Here is a 14,806-nt window from a genome sequence, read left to right on the forward strand (position 1 = left end):
TATTAATTATTTTATCATATGCTTCTTCTTCCTCAATCTCCTTTCCTATTTTTATTATCTCTGGTATATCTATACTTTCTATATGTGAAATTTTCTGACGTATCTCTTTATTAGTTGAAAATATTATTATTCTCTCGATTGCTCTACTATAATTACTGAATCTGCATTTATTACTTAACATACATAATCTAGTTGCCCAATTACTAAATGTTTCATTTTTATCTTGTTACCACTTCACTAAATTCTTTTAGATACGTTATATACGATTTGTCTGGGTGTAATAGTTTGAATTCTAGAACGATTGATGGATTGCAAAATTCTGTTGGAGTACTTATTGCTTCTAGTTTCAGGTAATTTTTGCGTGAATGCGTAAGCTTTTTCTGCATCAGAAAATTGTGGATCCTTAAAAATATTATCAAATTTTTTTTAAAAAACTTCATCATTATTATTATAATTTGGACATTCAATAATAGTATTTTTAACGTTTACTAAAGGTTTCATTATACTTTTATTATATCACATCAATATTTTATAACTATAATTTATTATATACATATTTATTTTAATACAATACGACTAATATTGATAATTTCTTTAATGTCTCTGATATCATTTTGCCTTCAGTATAAATAATCTCCCATTGGCGTCAATGTATTGCTTTCCATTTATGAGTCTATCGACCTGTTGCATATCGTCCAGTCTATCGTATTGTATTAGAATAATAGTCTTGCTTTCGTGTAATTTGTATGTCTAATCTCTTTTATTGTTATTAAAAAAAATTTTTATACTTATTTCTGTTGGTAGCGTAATAATTATTAAATATTCTGCCACCATAATAATTTTGTATGGAAGGCGCAACTTTTAAAATTAAATTTTTATTATTTTTTTATTAACACTAAAATATTTAACATTTTATGCTTTAAAATATAACGAGTTTTTTAAAAGGTTATATAAAAAAAAGAATTTCGACAAGGTCTTCCTTATATTTTATAAAAAGAAGAAAGAATTTGAAAAGGTCATTTAATTTAAAAAGAAAAATGTAAAAGTTTTAATATTAAAAATTTATATATTAACATTTTGTATAACCCCTTTTGTTACCACATTGATATTTGTGAGTAGCTAAGAAAGTTGCGCCAATTCTAAGTTACCGTTGGTTGATAAAGAAGAACACCTAATAATCCTGCCAGGTTTTTAATGTTATCATTGACTAAAAAATATTAGCACATACAATCGTTAAAATACCTATAAAAGAGGGGATTGTTTGTGTTTAAATACTTTTTTTGACTTTCAATATTTCGCGTCGACTTTAATTATTTTATAATAATTATTTTTATTTTTACAATAATTTTTACTTTGGATTAAATTGGATCATGTTTACTACGTGCCATATTTTTGACCTGCTTTCTAAAAATAGAGAATAGATCTAAAATGACATATTTCGAATGCTGCACTTTCAATTTAAGTCCTTTACCTCATCAGTCCTCAACAAGGCTACTCTTCCTAATCTTAACCCAGAGCTAGCCAGCCCACCAAATCTTATAACTTCCCTCGCCCCCTCCACGACTATACTCATATTGATCTTATGACTTCAACATCATCAACTTACGCAAATAAGAGGATTATCTTACCTTAGCTAGCATGGTCATAATATTGGGAATAAATATAACATTAGATAATCAATTGAATATAAAAAGTTAGTTTTAAGATTTTCATTAGTTTAAGATAGATTTTACTCTCAGAATTCTAATATAGAATTCACAGTGGCGTAGCTAAGAATTTTCCTTAGAGGGGGTCCATACATATGAAAGCCTGGGGGCTTCGCCCCCCAGACTCCCTTTAACGGGCCTTCTGCCGTTTTACCCGGCACCATATAGGCCTAAAACGAATTATTTGTTATTTGATATTCGATTCGATTCGTATTTTACGAATACGAATAACACAATTATTCGATTCGAAATTTCGAATCGAATATGAATAATGAGGAAGAAAATTATTCGTATTATTCGAAATTATTTATATATAAATATTCGTAATTATTCGCAAATATTTTATTGCAAGTAAAATAAAAAGAAGTAATTAAATTTTCCTAGTTATCATTTCGTTTTATTTTATTTCCTATTATCAAATATCAAATCATAACAAGTTATATTTGCTGAAAAAGTTTAATGGAAGAAAAGGAAAAGCTTCAAAGTAAAATATATTTATTTTATTTTGATTGTTTTTCTTTAATCATTTTTGATGTTATGAACAAGTCAAAACATTTTTATAGAGTGTGCCTCTTTCCCATATTCTCGAGCTCCTGGCAGATAAATAACTAAATTTTTTTGACTAGTTCTTATTATTTGATTAGGAAAATCCTTTTCCCATTTAGTAACCTTATTTTTGGCAAATTTTAAAGACAATCTAATTCAGATAGTGCATTATAATATCTTCATCTTCTATTACATTGTCATAATCACCTCTAAAAATTATATTAATAATTAAATAAAGGAAATTTATGCTACTAAAGTATTTTTAATAAATAAAATCTATAATGAAATACTTTCTAAAATTTTGTTATATTTTATATGCAAAAATGACAATTAGTTTAGAGAATCCATAAAAGTGCCATCTTTAAACATCTGTAAAAATTTTTTTGCAAAATATTTTATAAGCTTTAGAAAATTTTCGAATCGAATTGAAACGAATAATGATTTTATTATTCGTACGAATACGAATAGCGCAATTATTCGTTTTTTTGTAGGCCTAGCACCATATATTCGATAATATATAATAAATATATTTTTTAAATGCATCAATAATATGTTATTATAATTTAGTAGATTATTCTCAATGACTTTATAATAATACTACACAGAATGATTTCAATAGTAATATAATATCCATTCACAAACATCAAAACCAAAAAAAAATATATATTAATGGTATTTATTTGATATAAAGTCACTTTTAAGTCTTTTGAACGTATAATCTAAAAAAAATTTTTGCTCTGGGAGGGGTCCAAACCCTAAAACCATCCCCATAGCTACGTCACTGGATTCATAAGCCTATCCTTAACCGTAAAGAACCTTGCATTTAGTGAAATATTTGATTTCTAGGGAAGAACGATGCGTTTACTCTTCATTTAGGATACCAATGTTTATATTATATGATATTTTTACACAGAATAAACTCAAATTGCTAGAAAACCATTTTTAATCATTTTAAAATATATTTTAATAATTATTCTTAATAAATCGTATAATTATATAACAAATTTAATATATTTATGCATAAAATATAGATTAGATAATATTAATGGCAGCGCAAAAATGGCTTTATATAAGAAGTAATTCAAATTTAGTCTTATAATTGCGAAAAAAAAAGTTTTAACACTTTGCTATTATCCGGTTTTAACTTTAAATGGATATGAAATAAGTTTTTACATCAAACATTATCTTAACATTTATAATCTTAGTTTTTCAATTTTTTTTTGTCTAGAGTAAAAATTATAAAATTATTCTTTATTCCAGAGCTTGAAAAAAAAATCTTCAACGATTTTTATTTTTTTATCGCTCGAGATTTGGGCATAAATTTTTAGAAAATAACAAAATTTTAGATTTTATAAACAAGATATTAAAATTTATTTTTAAAAAGAATTGTGATTTCCTCATTAAATATTTTTTAGGTATAAAAATCACAAAAGTTTCACCTATAAAGTATTTTTTACAAAAAAATTTGGAATTTTAGGCAAAATTTGATCCAAAAATCCTGTTTAGCATTCTCAAAAAAATCTTCATTTAAAAATATTTTAGGGATCAAAAATTTTAAGATTTTTTACTTTATAGAGCATCTCAAACTTTGCTTTTATCATACACAATGAATTCATTAATTTATTTTTCAATATTGTAGATTTTAGATTATTAAAATTCTAGCAATGATTTAAATAAATTAAAAATTAGTGTTGTAAATGTTACTATAAAAAAGAAACGCGTTACTTAAATACTAAATATTATACATAACCCCCCCCCCCCCCCCTGTATAAAAATACATTTATACAAAAATTTTATTTTATAAAATAAATTCGTTTCGTTAATAATTTTTTATTCATTTTTATCAATTGATTTTCAAAATTTTATTTAGATGAGCTCTTAGATTGGCACAGAATAAAAATTTTAATTATATAAATTTATAAAAATTATTTAAAGAATATTTTTTTAGGGTTTGACTAAACTGCAAATGCTAAGGTAAACGGCAAATGCCAAAATAAACTGCAAATGCTTAGGTAAAATTTTTTGATATATATTCTATTTATTGGAGTAAGATTCATTTTCTTATGATATGTATAACTTATAAAAATTATATTATTAAATATATTCAATAAAAAATGAATATTAATAGTTGTATTTCCTTTTATTTCATAATAAATAGTTTAAATCTATTAATATAAATAAATTAAAAATAATTATAATTACATTTTAAATTTCATTAATATTAAATCTGCAAATTGGCGTGGGTATGACTAAATACTGCCTTGCTAAACTGCCTTGCTAAAAAGCAATTAATCATAATCAATCATAATTTGATGATATAATATCTTTCAAAAACATCTTTTTTATTTTATATAAATCAATTTTTAATTAAGTAAAAAATTGATATTAAATATCAAATAATTTAAAATTATATTTTTACTTAATATTATTGGCAAAAAAATTTATTTACTAGCTTTACAACTTCAATTTTATTTTTCAATTACAAAATTTAACAATTTTATATCCATAAGAGGGCGTTTTAAACATAAATATGAAAATATATTCTTAGGAAACCAGAATAAATATTGGATAGCGCTTTTGTTGTATTTGGGTGTAAATACATGTGAAAAACCTAAAAAAAAATTAAAAAATAGAGGTTTCTTTGACATTTAATTATTGAGTAGGTTTAGAATCGAAAAATCTTAGAAAGTTTGTAAGGAACATATTGCCGGCGTTATTGATTAAAATCTCTTCATTTTTGGTTTATACGTGTATATTTAGGTGTTAAACATTATCCTAAAAAATATTATATTATGATTTGACCGAATGCCGAGCTCAAACCCGACCACTTACTAAATATTCGATCGACCAAATTTGGTGTTTAAATTATTTGGAAAATAATCATTTTTGGTTTATTTATCTATATATACGTGTAAATCATTATTCCAAAAAATATTTTAAAAATATCGTGATTTGACAGATAACCGATTTGAAACCGGCCTAATGACTAAATACTGCCTTGCTGGCGTTATACATGGAAAATTCTTCATTTTTGGTTTATACGTGAGCAATAATGTGTTAAGCATTATCCTAATTAATTTTTTGAAAATATTAAGATTTGACCGAATGGCGAGTTCAAAACTGACCACTTACTAAATATTCGATCTAGCAAATTTGGTAGCAATACTATTTGGAAAATGTTCATTTTTGGTTAATTTATATGTAAATACGTGCAAATCATTATCCCAAAAAATATTTTAATAATATCGTGATTTGACCGATAACCGATTTGAAACCGAAATACTGCGTTGCTGGCGCTCTCCATGGAAAATTCTTCATTTTTGGTTTAATAGTGAACAATAAGGTGTTAAACATTATCCTAAATAATTTTTGAAAATATTAAGATTTGACCGAATGGCGAGCTCAAAACTGACCTCTTACTAAATATTCGATCTACCAAATTTGGTAGTAATATTATTTGGAAAATAATCATTTTTGGTTAATTTATATGTAAATACGTGCAAATCATTATCCCAAAAAATATTTTAATAATATCGTGATTTGACCGATAACCGATTTGAAACCGAAATACTGCGTTGCTGGCGCTCTCCATGGAAAATTCTTCATTTTTGGTTTATAAGTAAACAATAAGGTGTTAAGCATTATTCTAAATAATTTTTTGAAAATTTTAAGATTTGACCGAATGGCGAGTTCAAAACTGACCACTTACTAAATATTCGATCTACCAAATTTGGTAGTAATATTATTTGGAAAATGTTCATTTTTGGTTAATTTATATGTAAATACGTGCAAATCATCATCCCAAAAAATATTTCAATAATATCGTGATTTGACCGATAACCGATTTGAAACCGAATCAGTGCGTTGCTGGCGCTCTCCATGGAAAATTTTTCATTTTTAATTTAATAGTGAACAATAAGGTGTTAAACATTATCCTAAATAATTTTTTGAAAATATTAAGATTTGACCGAATGGCGAGTTCAAAACTGACCACTTACTAAATATTCGATCTACCAAATTTGGTAGTAATATTATTTGGAAAATGTTCATTTTTGGTTAATTTATATGTAAATACGTGCAAATCATTATCCCAAAAAATATTTCAATAATATAGTGATTTGACCGATAACCGATTTGAAACCGAAATACTGCGTTGCTGGCGCTCTCCGTGGAAAATTCTTCATTTTTGGTTTAATAGTGAACAAGGTGTTAAACATTATCCTAAATAATTTTTTGAAAATATTAAGATTTGACCGAATGGCGAGTTCAAAACTGACCACTTACTAAATATTCGATCTACCATTTGGTAGTAATATTATTTGGAAAATGTTCTTTTTTGCTTAATTTATATGTACGTGCAAATCATCATCCCAAAAAATATTTCAATAATATCGTGATTTGACCGATAACCGATTTGAAACCGAATCAGTGCGTTGCTGGCGCTCTCCATGGAAAATTCTTCATTTTTGGTTTAATAGTGAACAATAAGGTGTTAAACATTATCCTAAATAATTTTTTGAAAATATTAAGATTTGACCAAATGGCGAGTTCAAAACTGACCACTTACTAAATATTCGATCTACCATTTGGTAGTAATATTATTTGGAAAATGTTCTTTTTTGCTTAATTTATATGTACGTGCAAATCATCATCCCAAAAAATATTTCAATAATATCGTGATTTGACCGATAACCGATTTGAAACCGAATCAGTGCGTTGCTGGCGCTCTCCATGGAAAATTCTTCATTTTTGGTTTAATAGTGAACAATAAGGTGTTAAACATTATCCTAAATAATTTTTTGAAAATATTAAGATTTGACCAAATGGCGAGTTCAAAACTGACCACTTACTAAATATTCGATCTACCATTTGGTAGTAATATTATTTGGAAAATGTTCATTTTTGGTTAATTTATATGTAAATACGTGCAAATCATCATCCCAAAAAATATTTCAATAATATCGTGATTTGACCGATAACCGATTTGAAACCGAAATACTGCATTGCTGGCGTTATCCGTGGAAAATTCTTCATTTTTGGTTTATAAGTAAACAATAAGGTGTTAAGCATTATTCTAAATAATTTTTTGAAAATATTATGATTTGTCCGAATTCCGAGCTCAAAACCGACCACTTATTAAATTTTTGTTCGACCAAATTTGGTAGTAATATTAATTGAAAAATGTTTATTTTTTTTTATATATCTATAAATACGTGTAAAACATTATCCCAAAAAATATTTTAAAATATAATAATTTGACTAATAACATATTATGACCTCGGCCTATAAATTTGTATATTTCATTAATATGTAAAATTTTCTTTGTATTTTTATAAATTTTGAAAATATGATCCGAAAAAAATTTTAAACCCTCTATTGTAGGATTTTCCAGTTATTGAATTGATATTTATTAAATCCATTCTTTTAAATTGGCAAAGTCAATGTTTAATTTAATAAGATTTTAGGACCGAGCATTTGACTCAGGACATGGGTATCTTGTATAATATTATAGAAACGATTAATAAATCAAGTAGTTTTAGAAAATTTAAAAAATATAATATATATCATCAAGTCTATCTAACAATGAGTGAGAGGGTGTGATCGATTTATAAAATATTAAAATTGATATAAAAATTCTTGTTTTCATCCATAAAGATAACCTTTTCAACTAAATTTTTATTTAAAAGCCTTATGTTTGCAAGAAACTCACGCTTAAGAGGAATTTAAATAGTTTCTGTTCGAAAACAAAGGACTATATAACAAATACAAACAATATTATATATATATAAATTATATTTAGTCTCTCTTTAATAAATACTTTTTGTATTTTTTATTTTTTGGCTTCTATTATATTTTGGATATAGCTATGTTATTCCTTTCAAGCAAATATATTTTTTATAAACGTAACATCGTGTTTAATTAGTTAATAAAATATTAAAATCATAAAATATACAAAGATGCTTTCTACAATATTTATAAAAATAATAAAGATTTATATAAATCACTCTTTAATTTTTGTCATTAAATTTTATAAAGTTTGTGGCTAAAGTTAAATGGATTTCATAATAAAATGAAGGACGCCAATGCTCTGAATCTATAATTAAGTAGAGCATATCTTCGAAAAATATATGATTGAGTTCTTACATGGATAATCAAATTATTTGAAGATCGACCTTTTCACTAGAGATTAATTAAAATCAAAACGAGCGAAGAAATTGAATATTTCAAGTATCGGGATTCTAATTTACATTTATTTTGATCATAAGTAACTCGATACTAAGAAGGCATATTGGCTAGAATCTATACCCCTTCGAGAAGTTCATAGTGATGGGCTTAGAAGTTCTGGCCATGCTTACCACTATCATATTCGGTTGAAGTCCCTAGGTTCTAAAGCTTTCAAACTTCGCACATAATGTTCATGTAATAGAAAATCTTTAAATAGTGCTATTTTTTATAAATATCTATTCACAAATATCTAATATTTTATTTTATTCTTTTCTATTTCGAGTGTAATAAATTGCTGGAATCTATAAATTATTGATAAACTGGTATGATTAGAAAGAAAAAAGATGAGAGAAGATATAAAAAGTAGCAAAAAGGAAGAAAGAGAAAAATGTATGAAGAAAGAATGTAGATGAAATAAGATAAAAGAAAATCTAAAGAAGTAAGACAAAAGAAAATATGTGGTCGGCTTTGAGCTCGGCATTTGGTCAAATCATAAACCAGGTTATTGTACACGTATAAACCAAAAATGAAGAATTTTCATGAAAAGCGCCAGCAACGCAGTATTTCGGTTTCAAATCGGTTATCTGTCAAATCACGATATTATTGAAATATTTTTTGGGATAATGATTTGCACGTATTTACATATAAATTAACCAAAAATGAACATTTTCTAAATAATATTACTACCAAATTTGGTAGATCGAATATTTAGTAAGTGGTCAGTTTTGAGCTCCGCATTCGATCAAATCATAATATAATATATTTTAGGATAATGTCTAACACCTAAATATACACGTATAAACCAAAAATGAAGAGATTTTAATCAATAACGCCGGCAATATGTTCCTTACAAACTTTCTATTATTTTTCGATTCTATACCTACTCAATAATTAAATGTCTAAGAAACCTCTATTTTTTATTTTTTTTTAGGTTTTTCACATGTATTTACACCCAAATACAAAAAAAGCGCTATCCAATATTTATTCTGGTTTCCTAAGAATATATTTTCATATTTATGTATTTAACGCCCTCTTATGGATATATATTTGTTAAATTTTGTAATTGAAAAATAAAATTTAAGTTGTAATAAGCTAGTAAATATATTTTTTTCCCAATAATATTAAGTAAAAATATAATTTTAAATTATTTGATATTTAATATCAATTTTTTACTTTATTAAAAATTGATTTACGTAAAATAAAAAAAGTGTTTTTAAAAAATTCTTTTAAAAGATATTATATCATCAAATTATGATTGATTATGATTAATTGCTTTTTAGCAAGGCAGTATTTAGTCATACAGTTCGTGAAGTTGGCCCCACAATTTTTGATTTTCAATGGTTTATCAGTTGGTGTGATTAGTACCCGATTTGTACCGTTTTCAGTTCGATTTGTACCATTACCGTTTGAACTTAAAAATAAAAAGTGAATAGGTCGATAGAGAATGATTTGTACCGTTTCAAACTCGATTTGTCATATTACCGTTTTCCAGCTATTGACCGTTAAAGATATGGCGCCAAAAATAAAAAACACTCAAAATTTTTTAACGTACAACGTAGAGAATTTTTTTCTCTTCCTAATGATGCCTCAAATTAAGCTTTATCTTCATTATTTATTTAAAAAAATAAATTTTGAGTGTTTTTTATTTTTGGCGCCATATCTTTAACGGTTAATAGCTGGAAAACGGTAATAGTAAAAATCGAGTTTGAAACGGTACAAATCAATCCCGTTTTAAAAATTTGAAAAATCTCAAATTTTGAATATCGGGGGGGGGGGGGGGGCTAACTTCACGCTATAATATAAGGTTTAAAATTTGATTTCCGAAATAAATAATGAAGATAAAGCTTAATTTGAGGCATCATTAGGAAGAGAAAAAAATTCTCTACCGTTGTACGTTAAAAAACTTTAAAAAAAATAAATTTTGAGTGTTTTTTATTTTTGGCGCCATATTTTCAACGGTCAATAGCTGGAAAACGGTGATGGTACAAATCGAACTGAAAACGGTACAAATCATTCTCTATCGACCTATTCACTTTTTATTTTTAAGTTCAAAAGTTGGGGGGCTGTCATGAATTTGGCCCCCCATTTTGTTCTTTGAATATCTCAAAAACGGTGATGGTACAAATCGAACTGAATCGGGTACTAATCACACCAACTGATAAACCATTGAAAAACAAAAATTGTGGGGCCAACTTCACGGACCTACAGAATTGGCGTAATTTTAAGGAAAAAAATTACAAATTTTCTTTGTTTTAGTATATTTTAAAATCATATTATATTATTATTTAAAAAGGTGTTTGAATAAACTGCAAATGCCAAGTTAAATTGCAAATGCTTAGGTAAAAATTAGTGAGTTTGTTTTCTTATGATATGAATAACTTATAAAAATTATATTATTAGATATAATCAATAATAAATGAATAGAGATTAATAGTTGTATTTTCTTTTATCTCATAATAAATAGTTTAAATCTATTAACATTTTAAATTACAATAATATAAATTCCGCGAGTTGGCGTATTATTATTTAATTTTTTTCATGAAATAATAATACGCCAACTTGCGGATTTAATATTAATGAAATTCAAAATGTAATTTCAATTATTTTTAATTTATTTATGCTAAAGGATTTAAACTCTTTATTATGAGATAAAAGGAAATACAAATATCAAAGTCTATTCATTTACTATTGAATATATCTAAGAATATAAATTTTTATAAGTTATTTATAGAATAAGAAAATGAACCTCACTCCAATTAAGAGAGAATATAACAAAAAATTTTACCTAAGCATTTCCTGTTTACCTTGGCATTTGCAGTTTACCTTAGTATTTGTAGTTTAGTCAAACCGATTTTTTAAAATAAAACTTATCAAAGCATCTTCACAAGAATATTTAATCCTGATCATATTTTTTTTAAATCTTTATCTTAATTCATATTGTACCTTCGAATGATTTTTAGATTTGAGCTACGGGACATCGAGGTTAAAATATTTGAATTAGTGAACAATCTACACCAGAGACCTGCAGAGGTACCATTCTGGGCCGGGGCCCAGCTCGGTTTTAAATTTTTTAGACCCGGCCCGGATATTTAAAAAAAAAATTTTTACGGCCCGGCCCGGATTTAAAAATTTAAGGCCCGGCTCGGAATTTTTTAAAATTATATTCGACCTGGTATATACAAAAATTCACCTATGAGGTATTTTACCATATTTTTCAGCGAGTATTATCGCTTATTATTTAAAAAATACATGTAAAAAGCTAATATTTTGAGAATATTATATTGAATTTATAAAAATTATAAAACTGTTATATATAAAAATGGATATTTTGAGCATATACTATATTTTATATTGCATTTATAAAAATAAAACTAATATTCATAAAAATGGTAATAATATTTTGAGCATATACTATATTTTATATTACATTTAAAAAAATAAAACTAATCTTTAATTTATAAAAATGGAAAATATTTTGAGAATATAATATATTGTATTTAATTTACTATTTAATTTATAAAATAAAAATAAATCGCTATTTAAAAAAATGCATGTATAATAAATAGTATTTTGAAAATATAATCTAATTGCACAATATTAATATAATTTATTTTATAATATAAATTTTTAACAAAAGAAAATAATTGTATTATATAATATTGTAAAAAAAAATTATGAAAAATGTTGGATTAAAAACTTTCATGACTCAAGGTAAATATAATAAATGCAATAAATATTTGACAGTTTGCAAAGTAAAAAACCAGCATGATTGACGAAACCCTATACTCAAGAAAGATATTAAAAATTCACAAATTATCATGAAGAAAGAGAAGCATATCTACCTTTTCAGGTTGAAGATTACTTCTTCTTTCTTCAAGAATTCTACCAGTAGTGGAAAAATTCTCACAGCTTGCACTTAAAGCAGGAATTGCCAATTTTGCTAAAATTGGAAATTCGCTTTGATGAGCCGCCCACCACTCTAACAAATTATCCACTTTAAATGTTTTATCTATTATTTATGTAATTATAATATTCATCATCGGGTATTGACATATTACCAGAATTACCATCACCCCATTTGTCATAAAACGATTCAGTTTGTTTAACAACAGTCATAATTTGACTGGTCGATGGTATTTCATTTACTTCCTGAGCCTCTTGTAATTTAATATAATCTTTTATATAGTTTTCCGTCATTTTGCGATCTGTCCCTGACTACATATGTAATTGCTTGAATTTGGGACAGAGAAAAAGAGAAATAAAATGATACGTGTGTAAAACAAATTTTTCAATTAAAAAATGCTTTATATTAAGTAAAATCAATTTTATTTCTCCTTTTCGCTTTGAAAGGTATTACAAACTTTAAGAAGTGATATTCCTTTATTTGATTGTTTTGGTAAAATATATTCTAAAAATTTAGATATGAATTATAAAAAAAATATATTAATAATACTTGAATATTGGGGCTTATTTAAGATATTCCTTTATTTGATTGTTTTGGTAAAATATGTTGTAAAAATTTAGATATGAATTATAAAAAAAAATATATTAATACTTTAAATAAATTTGCAGGAAATTAATAATTAGATCGATCTATGGGTTTTTAGGTAGTGTTAACCATCACCCAATATTATATTAATCATAACTATAATATAATATAATCTTATAACCATTAACTCATAATGTAAAAATTTTTATAAAAAAATATTAAGGCCCGGCCCGGGTTTAACAATCTTAGGCCCGGCCCGGTCCGGATATGTTTAAAAAAAAATTTTTAGGCCCCGCCCGGCCCGGGTATATTTAAAAAATTTAAAATACGGCCCGGCCCTGCCCGGGCGGGGTTTAGGGCCGGGCCTGCAGGTCTCTGATCTACACTACATAGTGTAGACTTAATGCCCTTAATTTTCTTTATTGGTTTAAAAAATGTTTCATGCCCGAGACAGAGCAGAATTAAATTCTCTTCATCTGAATTAATAAGTACGATTGACATATTTTCTATACAAAATAAATTATAATATTAGAGAATGTAACTTGAAGAAATACCTTGATTGATTTATTATTATTTAGATTAAAAATCTTGACTGTAAAAATTTAACAACATAAATATAATAAATAAAATATAAACGAAGAACTTTGGCGGTTGATCTGAATTTAAAACTCAGTTTAAAATATTTATAAAATTTAAAAAAAATTAATATTTATATTTACAATATAATAAATTTTTTCAAAATTTTTTATGAATAAATTTTGCATTACCGTTTAAAAAAAAGAAACTCCTCATCGTTGTTAAAAAATAACTCTTTTATTTTTTCAACATTATTTTACAGCACTATAAAAAACTAAAGGGTAGAAACATTTATCCCCTTGCCTTTTTATTTGCGCAAGATATTATGTCAATACAAGCTAATGATAATGAATGTCATTTTCGTTTGAAATTAGGGATAAACTTACGAGGTCTTGCACCATGCAGGTTAAGTAAGTCTTGATTAGTTTGAGCCGAGATGCTGCGTTTAGCCAATTTGTTGGTAATTGGAATAGTTAGAATAATAATCAAAACAAGGCTTATATTTAGCAGGGCTTCATTTAAGCTATTAGTGTAAATATGGGGCAAAATTTCTAAGACTTTTTAAGGTCTCCTTACAAATATATGTATTGAAAATAATCGTAATTATTAATTCTAGTACATTAATGCGCTCTCCAACGAATCTTGATCCGTTAATATTTATTTGATTATAATATTCTTTTTGCTTCGTTTCAGATAGATGATAAACCTAAGTGAATCTTTAAACTGCTGAAATCTTTCTCCAACAAAACGATTAATAACTCTTCTCGCATTTCAAATGTGGCGCACGATGTACCTTTTTTAAAGTGTTATAAAAGAGCCCCTATTTGAAAATTAATAAATTCAGTCTCGCTTTTACTTATTTGGTTCTCAGCACCAAAGACCTTCACGGGTCTTAATTTTTTGACCAAGCCCGGCTCAGGCCCGCAGTAAAAAAATAAATTTTTAGGCCCAAGCCCGGCCCATATCTAATGGTAAAAAAAATTCCCCCATGATAAGTTTCAAAAAATTTCCCAAATCCGGCCCAAGCTCATATCCAAAAATTTAATTTTTTTTAATTAATGAAAATAAACAATATTTTAATATATTTAGGCAATAATTTTGTTTACAATACTGAAATTTATTATTAATAGAGGCAATATTTCTTTAAATTAGCAACTGTTTTAAATAATCTAAATTTAAATTTTAGGCTCTAGCCCAACCCAAGCCCATTAAAAAAATTTAAAAAATCCAGGCTTAGCCCAGGCCCGCTAGTATTAGACCCATA

This window comes from Gordionus sp. m RMFG-2023, chromosome 4, assembly GCF_954871325.1.
Source record: "Gordionus sp. m RMFG-2023 chromosome 4, tfGorSpeb1-WG-v2, whole genome shotgun sequence".
NCBI lineage: Eukaryota > Metazoa > Nematomorpha > Gordioida > Chordodea > Parachordodidae > Gordionus > Gordionus sp. m RMFG-2023.